The sequence below is a fragment of the Entelurus aequoreus genome, linkage group LG28, assembly GCF_033978785.1.
Source record: "Entelurus aequoreus isolate RoL-2023_Sb linkage group LG28, RoL_Eaeq_v1.1, whole genome shotgun sequence".
Lineage (NCBI taxonomy): Eukaryota > Metazoa > Chordata > Actinopteri > Syngnathiformes > Syngnathidae > Entelurus > Entelurus aequoreus.
The window spans coordinates 16,533,818-16,548,129 of record NC_084758.1 but is presented as its reverse complement, the minus strand read 5'-3'; positions in this window follow the sequence as shown (position 1 = coordinate 16,548,129).

Sequence of the window (14,312 nt, the reverse complement as noted above, 5' to 3'; positions counted from 1 at the left end):
GTTTGAGGAAGGCCTCGGCACGTAAATAAGACCGACCATCCTGAAGAGACGGTCAGAAAGCGGCTTGAAGATGGTCTGTAAAACATCATCTACGAAACATTTTTTACCAAAAGCACCACCATTACATGTTATGTAGACCACAATGTTTAAAAAAATCCCCTTTTCAATACCTGTATATATATATATATATATATATATATATATATATATATATATATATATATATATATATATATATATATATATATATATATATATATATACGAAAGTGTGTATATATATATATATATATATATGTATGTACGCTATATATGTATATACTGTATGTGCATATGTGTTTCTATGTATTTATGCGTGTGTATATCTATATATATGTATATGCAGTTTATATGTATAACTGCATGTATACAGTATACATTTGTGTGTGTATATATATATACGCTATATATGTATATACTGTATGTGCATATGTGTTTCTATGTATTTATGTGTGTGTGTGTATATATATATATATATATATATATATATATATATATATATATATATATATATGTATATATATATATATATAAAATAATGTATATATATATATATATATATATATATATATATATATATATATATATATATATATATATATATATATATATATATATATATATATATATATATATTATTTTATGACCCACTGCATACAAGTCCAGCATGACCATAATTTCTTGGGCAATAATAGATAGATAAAAAACATATAAAAAATAATAATCCATCTTAAAATACTGCTGTTCTAAGCACAGTATAAAGTACACTGCTATGCATCTAGCGTGGTCCAAAAAAAATATAGGGGCCTACTGCGACCTATGAACAAGGACACTCACAGTTTCATTTTTCATCAGCTTCTCACTCACACACACTGCAACCACACATGCGTGTAAACACATATAGAAGTATGAAAATGTTTCTCCCTCTTACACACACACACACACACACACACACACACACACACACACACTCGCACACACACTCTTCCGGCCGTCTGACTAAAAAAAAATGGCTGCACATCATCCTTTTCTTCCTGTGCAAGTGTATGGTAAACAATTACTTAGACCTCATTACAAAATGGACAATAAAAACAATGTTTTAATTGTTTTCTTTTATTGACTCACTCCTTTCCACACGTTGCATTTCCTGCGCCAGGTTTGATGTTCCACCAAATATTATAAAACATCATTGTAAAAAGTGGGAGGAGGGGTAAAAATCTACACTTTCAAAATGTGTATTTCCAAGTATTTCAATGAGTGCCAATGGTAGTTAAAGGTACGTTCAAACATGTCACGTTTGGTTGGGTTGAAAGCACTTTTGGTGTGTTTGTGATCCTGGTACATATAATCGCACTTGACCAAACAAACCTGGTTCAGTGCAGTTATCTGAACCCTGGTGTGCACCACAACGAGCGTACCACTTGAGCTAAAATGTGAACTCTACGCACACCAATATAAAATATGAAAATAGCCTACATTTTCTACCTGAAGACGGCGTTCTTGTTTGGAATATTTGAGTTATGTCACGTAATATGTTATGCAATCAAGTACTTACTTTATGCAAATGTTCTTTACTGTGCTGCCTTAGGTCACATGACAAAAATAAATTTTTAACGTAAAGGCCAAGTACCGTATTTTCCAGACCAAAAGGCGCACTGCCGATGAGCGGGTCGAGTCAGGTCTATTTTCATATATAGGGCGCACTAAAGGCGTCATATTATTATTATTTTTTTCTAAATGTAAAAGACTTCCTTGTGGTCTACATAACATGTAATGGTGGTTCTTTGGTCAAAATGTTGCCTAGATGATGTTTTATAATCCATCTTTAAGCAGCTTTCTGACAGTCGCTTTAGGATGCACCATTTTGTGGGTGGTCTTATTTACGTGGCTCACCTTCGGCAGCGTCTTCTCCCCGTCATCTTTGTTGTAGCGATATAGCGTGCAAGGACAGGAGTAGAAAACGTGTCAAAAGATGGAGGTAACTGTTTTAATGACATTCAGTCTTTACTTCAATCAACAACGAAGCAGCATCTTCTCCTCCGTGGCTCACGAGTGCAATAACAAAGCCGGATAAACGTCCGACTGAAACTCTCTAATAGCTAAAGTTCCTTGAGTGAATAATGTAAAGTCACTACACCGGTATGTTTTAGTGCTTTCATGGCGAGTTTACTGACGGATATAAGTAAGAACTTTACACTACTTTATATTAGAAATGGCAACAGCGGAGGACAAATGTCCCATGACAAGAAGATAGAGAAAAAGAAGAATCTTATTGACTACGTTGTCGGCACGGACTACAAAGGCGGAAGCGCGCAATTTTTCAGAATTCATGCAGATCCCAAATACACATCAGCAGGTACCAGAAGGTAAGAAAAGTTGCTTTTGCATAATATTGTCATACAAAACACCACATAATATGTATTACATTATACACACACCATAATAACATTTGTATGTTGAAGCTGCTTTATGTTGCATTCTCCTACAATCCCTAGACTCAGAGCCATCTGGGAATGTAACATAAATTGGGGGCTCGTCCGGGATTTTGATGGATATTTAAAAACCGTCTGTAATGTTCTCTATTTTCAATGGAACATATAAAATGTTTGTGCTTACTTGAGTCACATTGCAGTCTACACGTATATCTTTTGTGTGACTGCCATCTACTGGTCACACTTATCATTTCACCATGTACCAAATAAAATAGCTTCGAGGTCGGTAAGCACGACCAAAATGATTCCGCACATAAAGCGCACTGTCGAGTTTTGAGAAAATAAAAGGATTCCAAGTGCGCCTTGTAGTCTGAAAAATACGGTACCTTTTCATTTAGCTTATGGTCGCTGTGAACGCAGATCAATACGAACTAATTTCATGAGCCTCTTGCAGTATTAAAACATTTGGATTTTGTGACATGAGGATGTCAGTTTCGAAAACACACGTCAGCGTAGGTGGTCATTTCCTCTGCTGCTTTTTCTTTTGTCTGCCTCGCCTTGGCAGTTTTCCTGGTGACGATGGTCGGCACGGTGTAAACCAAAGAGTCCTCGTCTCTCTACGGTAGACAAGTCATGTGTGACATTAAAAAGAAAAACGAAGCAAAGTGCACAACATTTCCTTCTTACCTGCTGGACGCAACTGGACGTTTCATCGAGTATTTGTGGACCAGCTGAAAATTGGAGACAAAGCTTAATAGTTCAGTCAGATAATGTGCATTTTCAGTTACCTTTGCAGCAACAACATTTCTTTGTCCTGATCTTGTGGATGAGGAAGGCTGACATGATGAAACTTAAGGCCGAAGCAACACTCAAAACACTCCAAAACAGATCTCTTGGGGGTCCTGGTTGTGAAATGCCGAAGTAAATTTTTATAGGATCCAACACTTTGAATTTGTCCATACTGATGACCATTTACCTTTAATGATGACTTCTACTGGATTTCCCATGAAATTCCTCCCACATGTGACCAGGGCACACATGTAAATCCCAGCATCGGAGGAGCTGAGGGTCTTTGAGAAAGTGTGGAAGCAATTCTGCGTGGAGTTATCCTTGATCTTCTTGCATTCGTCATGAGTGAAAACAAAGCTGGGATGGACACTGCCTGGTCCAGTTCTGAACCAGGACACTTTGTGTCCATCCTGACAGGTTTCATTCCCAGAGTGGGAGAGGACTGAGCACTGCAACTTCACAGGTGGTCCAGGTTGGACTTCAGAGACAACAGATACGAAGGGTTCTGGTTCTGGGAAGAGTGCAAGACAAATTGAAGTCTTTCAGCACTCTGTGACCAGTCAAGTTACCATCGTTATCAGACGGTATGTAACACTTAAAGTATGAACAATTGTTGTATTGTCTCTGTTATATTTACCTGTAACTTGAAGAAATATCCCATTCAAAAACATCCAGTTACCTAAATGTATTCTTAAACAATAGTAGATTGCCGTATCACTTTTCTCCACTTGATTCATTTGTAGATCAAAAGTTTCTTGTTCTTTTTTGGCTGTGATGCGAGGTCCAGTCTTTAATGTTCCATGTTTATCAGGACCGAACTCTATATATGACAGTGCGACTAAAGCTTCAGGAAAGTTTCCGGAAGCAAGTCGGAGCCAAAATAAATATTCGTACTCTGAATTTTTCTCCAGGACACATGTTAAAGAGGCATTTTGTCCAAGTCCAACAGTCTGTGTGGAAAAGTTGTAAGCACCTGTACATGCTGAAGAGAAAAAGAAGACATATTAATAAGAGTCATGTACAGTATGAACATGTCTCCATTGGAACTGAGCATGGACTTACCTCCACTTTGGAGCAGGAGCAGCAGATGAAGCACGATCCACATTTTCTCCTCTCGTTTGACCAAGTGAACATCAGACCATCTAGACAGCATCTTAAGATTATTGACATGAATCACATCATACCAAATGGGAGGGAGTTATTTCACAGCGACCTCATTGGCCGCCATCTGTGTCACCTCTACCTCAGTGGAAGTATGTCAGCCAAAACTTTCCAGTCTGTTTGTGCTATATTTTCAAAGTGTGTTTTTTTTGGTTCACTACGTTTACACTTAGACTTCCTTCATTGTCATTCAAATTCAAACTTCACAGTACAGATAAAAACATTTTGTTGCATTAGCTCGTGGTAGTGCAGGTTTGTTAACTATGCAGTCTTTCCGTGGCAAAGAAAAACCTTATTTGTCTTTGCATATTTTTGTCTGTCAATAAACCATACCTGGGCAAATTAAGGCCCAGAGGCCACATGCGGCTCGTTAAGCTTTTCAATCTGGCCCGCCGGACATTCCCAAATATTTTTTTTAGATCTTTAAGATGGAAAGTGTAGCTGCCATTATGATGTGCAGTGATGTTTTCAAATTACCATGAGTCTTGAACTATACAACGTATTTCAATGGTTGGAATCTGCGCTTTTGCATGATATTTTAGTGACTAGTGTTGTCCTGATACCTTGATGATTGTGATACTTTTCGGTACTTTTCTATACTTTTCTAAATAAAGGGGACCAGAAAAAATTGCATTATTGGCTTTATTTTAACAAAAAATCTTAGGGTGTGGCGGACCGGTACTTTTTAGGTACCGAATAAGATTCATTAGTATCGCGGTACTATAATAATACCCGTATACCGTATACTATGGTAATCTACGTCACAGCAGGTCAAACGAGGCACCAAGCAGTGTGGGTGGGGAGCGTTTCCACAGAGTGTTTCCAGAGCGGCCAGCCTGAAATGCGGGTGTCAGGGACAGACGTGGAAGGAGATTTTTACAAGAAAGTTCTAAAGCTTAGTGATATATCAGATGTATCAGATTGTAGATGATTTTGTTTTTTTACCCTTCACCTTCATATTTCGCTGTGTTTGTTGCATTTTTGTTGCATTTGGCTTGATTGTAAAATATGTCGATTGAGAAGGGGTGTGACGATCATACCTTCTCAATATTCAGGGTTTTATCGTTCATAGAAAAAAATAACATTCCATTCCGTTTTTAAGGCGGTCTGTCATAACATTTTTAGCATTCAATCAGACTTTATTGTGAGGTTTTGTATTAGTTTTCCTAAAAATAGATATACCGGCCCCCAGACACATTTTTTTCTCTAAATTTGGCCCCCGAGTCAAAATGAATGCCCAGGCCTGCAATAAACCAAAAATCTATGTGATATTTATGCTAGATTTTGCTAAAAAAAATAAAAAAAATAAGTTAATTTCATTTTCTTTGGTAACAAAATGAAATCATTTAAATTTGAAAACCAGTAAACATCCACCCATTATTTTAACACTCCTTTAAAAGGCCTTTCAGCCAAAAGGGCGTCCCTTTGGAATAGGTTTTGCTCCAAAATCAAAGCAAAATCAGTTAACTAACTCATGACGTGTCACATGACAAGGTAATATTGGCGCATCTTTATGAACATCAGTTTCACAAAGACACATTATGTAACGGTACAGTGGAGAAGGAGACGGCACACATCATTCTTAATAGAAAAGAATGATGTGTGTAATTAATCCAAATCCGTGTGGTGTGACTATGTGATGCGAACAAATGTTGAGTGTTACCGGATCTCTGAGCCTGCCTCCATCCCCTTCCAGTGGTCAGGGGATGGAGCGAGGCGTAGTTGTCCAGGGGGCAGGCGAGAGGTCGAGATCCGGGGAGGCAGTAGGAAGTCCAGAGGGAATCCGGGGAGACGAGACACACAACTCGAAACCATGGAATGACGCAGAGCTGCAGGATGACGACACAGGACAAGACACGATGAGCACAGACGAGGGGAAACACAGAGAGCGAGGAAGCACATAGGCGAGGAAGGCTAGAGACGTGTAAGGCTTACTGTACAGGTACAAGTATCTACGTTCTGGCACTGGAACGCAGGACACACTCAGTGTGGCGGCAGGTGCTTGAGTCATAACACATTAGGCCCAAAAAAGTCAAACTTTGAATGCTGTTGTGTAATGACATTCTTGGATGCAGGGGCAGGTTTCAAAGGTTTTATTGTAGTTCAAGGAAAGGTACAAGGGAGTAGGCAACAACGTAGTCAAAGGCAAAAATAGTTCAGCAACAAACAAAGACTAAAGCTAAATGCTACAAACGGACAGGACCGTGTGGTCAGGCTAAAGTATTTTAAAGAAGAGGGTATATATACAGATGTTTGGTCATGAGTCACAGGTGAGTGTAGAGTGTGGAATAGCAGAGTCTGATTGGCAATGAGCAGATGAGCAGACAGCTCAGTGTAGTTAATAGACTGGAGGTGAGTAGCTATGGAGTGAGGGAGTGGGCGAGGTCCTGACATTTTGGGTAAAATAAAATCCTGCGAGCGTCAGGGCAGGGCACTGGGATGGGGAACCAAACTCCAAAATGCAGAAACCTCAGTGTAGGAAAACGACAAGAATGTATTTAGAGACTTTGCGGATAGGGGAAGGCTGGGCAGCGAGCAAGGCAGGATTCAGGCAGGGTGACATTGAATCACGGTGCAAAAAGTACCCAATAAGCAGGAGGTCAAAAGTTGTGACAAAAGACAGGACGAAGTCGCCACACCTTAAAAACGAGTGGGGTTTTTTTTACGTGTAAATAAATGAAAGTAAAATAATGGATGAAGGAATTATGTAATATATTTGGGAGGGTTCTAATGTTTTTAAGACTGTTGAGTAGAGGCAACTCAGACATCAGCGTGGATCTACGTTAGCTTTATTTTTCTACTCACTTATGTAAACAACTTCCGCAATGTACGTAAAGTGTAAGAAAATACGCCACAGCGTCAATTCCGGTCGTTTAACAATCGCTATTTCTTCGGAGTTTAAATATATATACATATATTACATATAGCCTATTATTTGCGCACTATTGACTAGTGATGTATCAAAAATTTGGCGAATGAATAAAGACTTGGCTCACCGAAACCGGATGTTGTGATGACGTATCCACATCCGTTGGCAGGCTGCTCGCCCAATGCTGACGAAAAAGTCACATATGGGTCGCATTCAGGTCGCATTGCCGTTTGGACTGAAGTCACATTTGAAAAGATCAGATTCCAATGGGATTTGGACTGATGTGGCCTGAATCTGATGTCAAAATATCAGATTTGAAGCACTTTGGAGCATTTAAAATCCAATGTGAGTTACTTGAGGGCAAAAAAAATCAGATTTAGTGTGCAGTGTAAAGAGGGCCTTTAAGACCCTGCGCATACCCAGAGTTTTCTAAAAAGATTGACAAACAATGTGTAAAAGTAACAGAATGTGTATTAGAACACATTTTAATTTTATGTCGTGATGATTTAGTTTTGAAGACGCACGTCAGAGTACGTGCTGAATTCCTCTGCTGCCCTCCTATTTGTCTGCCTCGCTCTGCCAGTTTTCCTGGAGACAATGGTCGGCATGGAATAAACCAAAGAGTCCTCGTCTCTCTGAGGAAACAAGTCATGTGAGACATGAGAAGAAGCTGAAAACCAAGCAAAGATGCACAGAACTTTTTTACAATCTTCCTTTTACCTGCTGGACGTGAATGAACGTTTCATCGAGTGTTTGTGGACCAGCTGAAAAATTTAAGAAAAAGCATAAAAGAACAACCTGATGATGATTTATTTTTCTTACCTTTGCAGCAAAAACTGTTTTTTGTCCTGATCTTGTTGATGAGGAAGGCTGACATGATGAAACTTAAGGCCAAAGCAGCACTCAAGACAAAGATAACATACTTGGATGAATCAGAGCTGCTGGAATCTGAATGGTTGTGATTAAAAAACAGTCGATATTTTTAGTAACAAACACTAATGATGAATTTGTCGATACAGATGAATAAATTCTTACCTTCAATGATGACTTTTATTGGATTTCCCATGAAAATCCTCCCACATGTGACCACAGCACACAAGTAAGTTCCAGCATCAGAGGAGTTGACGTTCTTTGAGAAAGTGTGGACACATTTCTGTGTGGACTTATCTTTGATCTTCTTGCATTCCTTATGAGCGTAAACAAAGCTGGGATGGACACTTTCTGGTCCAGTTCTGAACCAGGACACTTTGTGTCCATCTTGACAGATGTCATTCCCAGAGTGGGAGAGGACTGAGCACTGCAACTTCACAGGCGGTCCTGGTTGGACTTCAGAGACAACAGACACAGAGGGTTCTGGTTCTGGGAAGAGTGCAAGACAAATTGAAGACTTTCAGCACTCTGTGACTTTGATTCCACAGATCGACATTCACTTCTGTTGAAATCTTGAAGTTAAAATATACTGATGTGTTAATGCAGAGGTTACATTTCTTGTAGTGCATGTAAAAACATGTTCATCACAATAAAATATTATTTGTTCATTTGGACATTTGAAGACTGCATTATTGGTCAAGTTAAAATCATTATCTATAAACAGAACGTATGTCACAAAGTATGGAGAATGTATTATTCAAATTGTCTTCTAATTATTTGTTGTCATATTTACCTGTGACCTGAAGGAATGTTCCATTTAAAAACAGGAGTTGACCTAGTTTTGCTTTTAAACAGTAGTAGATCGCCGTATCACTTTTCTCTACTTGACTAATTTGCAGGACAAATTCTCCTTGTTCCTTTGTGGCTGTGATGCGACGTCCAGTATTTGATGTTCCATATTCAACAGAGCCGGAACTGTAAGGTGCCGTTTTAGCTAAAACTTCAGGAAAGTTTGCAGAAACCAATCGGATCCAAAATAAGTAATTTATATTTCCATAATCCTCGTAGGAACATGTCAGAGAGACACTTTGTCCAGGTCCAACAGTCTGAGTGGAAAAGTTGTAAGCACCTGTACATGCTGAAGAGAAAAAGAAGACATATTAATAAGAGTCATGTACAGTATGAACATGTCTCCATTGGAACTGAGCATGGACTTACCTCCACTTTGGAGCAGGAGCAGCAGATGAAGCACGATCCACATTTTCTCCTCTCGTTTGACCAAGTGAACATCAGACCGTCTAGACAGCATCTTAAGATTATTGACAGGAACCACATCATACCAAATGGGAGGGAACTATTTTGCTGCTATCTCATTGGCTCATCTGTGCCGCCTCTACCTCAGTGGAAATATGTCCAACCAAACTTTCCGGTCTCTTTGTTTCATCTTCTCACAGTGGTTCTTTTTGTGTACTCGGGTGGGAACGGTGAATGTGATACCATACCATACCAACTTTATTCATAAAGCCCTTTAAAATGCATAATGTAAACCGCGTTTGGTATCATTCCAGATTTAGTAAAAAGCTATTTAAATACGGACCATTAACCATTTTACTTGTAATAACTATGCAAGCAACTGTTTTGTCTTTGCAGATTTGAGCACATCAATAAACTAATAAGTTAAGAAGCATCTGTACTGGATTTTGCTAAAACATGAGTTAATTTATTTCATTTTCATTGACATTAACAAAAAATATTTATATCAAAACTCTTTTTACAGGCTGACCCTTCCATTAAAATAGGTTTTGCAAAAAAAGTATATACGTATGTTTGAATTATATGCATTTGTCATTTTGAACTGAATAAGTGATTAGAATTTTTCCCATAAATACATTTTAACACAAAACGGGCATTTAAGTGCTTCCTCCCCCAGAGGTGTAACTCTCCCCTGGCTAAGGTAGAGATCCTTCCACAGGGTTGTATAAGGGAACTTTTTTCACAACTTATACGTCCTTCATTTAGTTAAGTTAGATGTCTTCTCAACGCTGCACCATTCACACCGTTCAATCTCTGCCTTATTGATTTGTTATTTTTGAAGTGGTTTAGCCTTTTTAAGACCTCACTTTTGTTTGCTTAATGAAAGACTGTATTCATTGTATATATATTTGTATTATTTACTTCGGAAGAATCACCCTAACGCCTAGATCTACATTCTTGTGACGTTACTGATACCTAGTGACTAGTCAGTATCAATACATAAATCGCAATTTGTTTATGTCTCCCTTAAAAAAACACAATATCATAGATTCAACTAATCACTGACTATGGGAAAAATCTAACAAATCAAGTTTGTCTATGAAAATCCTTAGTTGAAGACGGACCAAAAATTATTAAAATTGTCAGACCTTTTAGTGGTTAGCCGTCAGAAGTTCCACTGCAAAGACATGGTATGAAATGTATTACTGTAATTGATCTAATTAAGCTTTTATTTTTTTATTAAACACAGAAAATATGGTAAAATGGTAGTACGTCTTTGTGTCTGTACTGAATGTTTAGTTGGTAGATGATGTGCAGCCATTTTCAAATCCCTCCATAGATGTTAAAATCAGATTCAAGTCTGTGTTCAGGCTGGGCCGCTGAAGGACGTTTACAGAGTTGTTCTGAAGCCATTATTTTGATATTTTGGCAAAGTGCTAAGCATCGTTGTCCTGCTGAACGATGAACCGTCGCTTCAATCTGATTTCAAGAGCGCTCTGAGGCACATTTGAATCCAAGATGTCTCTTTATATTCATCTTTCCCTCTATCTTGATTAGTCTCCCAGTTTCTGCCGCTGAAAAACATCCCCATATCATGATTCTGCCACCACCATGCTTGACTGTAGGGATGGTACATGCCTGGTGATGAGTGGCGCCTGGTTTCCTCCAAACATGATGCCTGATATTCACGCCAAAGAGTTTAATCTTTGTCTCAACAAACTGAATTTATCACAGGTGGGCTCCAATTAAGCTGCAGGAACATCTCAAGGATGGTCAGTTAAAACAGGATGCACCTGAGGTCACTTTCGAGCTTCATGGCAAAGGCTGTGAATATTTATGTACAATCGATGTCTTTCTTTTTTCTTTTTTTTTTGCACAACTTTTAAAAAAAAAATTTCACATTCTCATGATTTATAAAGTAACCTGAAGCAAGTAACAGCAAATGTAATGTGGTAAACGATGCAAGTAGTAAGCCTATAAAAACTACTGAAAAACGTTGTACTTTTGTGCTGACTGCCAAAATAAATATCCACCATGTTCATTTCTAACGCCACTAATTAACCTACAAGTTTATGCTGATGATAATGCAACACTTCTTACTGCAGACTGTAAATAAAAAGTACTGAACATTTTTTAGTATTCTTCCTGTGTGCAGTCGTTGCAGCAATCGTGTATGAAGTTGTCGCACACTTGGACAGGAAGAAAAACTCCGTCTGAGTTCACACTTTTTTTATTTTAAAGGTTAACCACAACAAGTTTCAACTTCAACAGTGTTTGTTTGAGAGAGTAGCTCATTTATTTATGCAAGTCAACTTTTAAGGAAGAGTTACAGTGTGAGACTGATCTACTAGAAGTGTGCGTGTATTAAAACAGGTGAAAACGTGATAACACACACAAAGCTGATCTACTAAACTGGAGCGTACAGGATTGTGTCTCTTAAATGAGCATTTGACGTGTTTGTCTTCATGAATATGCAGAATATTTGCTGATGATCACAACGCCCACAATACTGGAAAGAGGAGATGCAGATGGAATCATTTCCAACACGCTGTGTGATTTATCAAGACTGAAACTGTTCTGCAGCCGCTGTTTTGCGTTTTTACTTTGCACGTTTGAAATGTGAGTGCAAATGGGCGTGAGAAAGGAGGTAATCGTGCTGCAAAGACAAACAAACAAAGATAAAATCCTCCGTCTTTTGTGTGTGTGTCAACATATCCATCCTTTTTCTACCGCTTGTCCCTCTCGGGCATTCACACACCAGGGCCAATTTAGTGTTGCCAATCAACCTATCCCCAGGTGCATGTCTTTGGAGGCGGCAGGAAGCAGTACTGTCAAAAATAGAAATATTAGACATTGCCTATTCAAAAAACATCTAATTATAATTTTAAAGCTGCTGGATGACTTAATAGGCTGATTAAAACATTTAAATGATTTGTTTGATATTGTTTTGTTGTATTAATAATATATATCTTATATGAAAAATGTCTTGCAACATTCGTTTTCATGCATTATTACATGCAATTTTGGATCATTCCAGATGCACCATCACAACAGCCAACCAAAATATTCTGGGATGCAGAATGGAAATGCAATATTATTTCCATTCGGCATGGAAGGACAATAAAAAAACTTTTTTTTTGGTTGCCATTAAAAATGAAATGAATTCAATCTAGTTTTAGCAAAATCCAGCACAGATGCTATAGAATAATAATATATTGATATTCATAAAATATGCAGGGACAAAAAAGTTTCCTTTGCTACAAAAATACTGCATAGTTATTAAAAGTAGTAAAAAAATAGAACCACTGTGAGAAAAAGATACAAAGAGACGTTTGGGTGGACTTATTTCCACTGAGGTAGGGGCGGCACTGATGAGCCAATGAGATAGCAGCAAAATAGTTCCCTCCCATTTGGTAAGATGTGGTTCATGTTAATAACGTTAAGATGCTGTCTAGATGGTCTGATGTTCACTTGGTCCAACGAGAGGAGAAAATGTGGATCGTGCTTCATCTGCTGCTCCTGCTCCAAAGTGGAGGTAAGTCCATGCTCAGTTCCAATGGAGACATGTTCATACTGTACATGACTCTTATTAATATGTCTTCTTTTTCCTCTTCAGCATGTACAGGTGCTTACAACTTTTCCACTCAGACTCTTGGACCTGGACAAAATGTCCCTCTGACATGTCCCCGCGGGACAACTGAGAATGTTCAACACTTAATTTGGATCCGACTTGTTTCTGGAACCTATCCTGAAATTTTAGCTACAATGGCATCTTACCATTCAGGACCTGTTGAACTTGGAACATCGAATACTGGACATCGCATCACAGCCAAAAAAAAACAAGGAACATTTGTTCTGCAAATTAGTCAAGTAGAGAAAAGTGATACGGCGATCTACTACTGTTTAAAAGTGGAATTAGGTAAACTCTTGTTTTTGAAAGGAACATTCCTTCAGGTCACAGGTAAATACGACAACAAATAATTAGAAAACAGTTTAAATTAAATATTGTACGTATTGTAAATGTTACATAACATTTGTTTATAGATAACAATGTTAACTTGACTACTCTTCCAATAATTCAGCCTCCAAATGAACGAATATTTTATTGTGATGAACATGTTTTTACATGCACTACAAGAAATGTAACCTCTGCATTAACACATCACAGTATTTTTTACCTTCAAGATTTCAACAGAAGTGAATGTCGATCTGTGGAATCAAAGTCACAGAGTGCTGAAAGTCTTCAATTTGTCTTGCACTCTTCCCAGAACCAGAACCCTCCGTGTCTGTTGTCTCTGAAGTCCAACCAGGACCGCCTGTGAAGTTGCAGTGCTCAGTCCTCTCCCACTCTGGGAATGACATCTGTCAGGATGGACACAAAGTGTCCTGGTTCAGAACTGGACCAGAAAGTGTCCATCCCAGCTTTGTTTACGCTGATGACGAATGCAAGAAGATCAAAGATAAGTCCACACAGAAATGTGTCCACACTCTCTCAAAGAACGTCAACTCCTCTGATGCTGGAACTTACTTGTGTGCTGTGGTCACATGTGGGAGGATTTTCATGGGAACTCCAATAAAAGTCAACAACACCCAAGGTAAATATTAAATCATTAGTATTGATGAATTTAACATAAGTATTTGTTGCGAAAAATATTGAATGTTTTTTTTATCAGAACAATCCAGATGGTTGCAACAGTGATTCAAACAATAATGTTATCTTTGTCTTGAGTGCTGCTTTGGCCATAAGTTTCATCATGTCAGCCTTCCTCATCAACAAGATCAGGACAAAACAATGTTTTTGCTGCAAAGGTAAGAAAAAAGCGCATTATCAATCATCATTGGGTTGTTCTTTTATGCTTTTTCTTCAATTTTTCAGCTGGTCCACAAACACTCGATGAA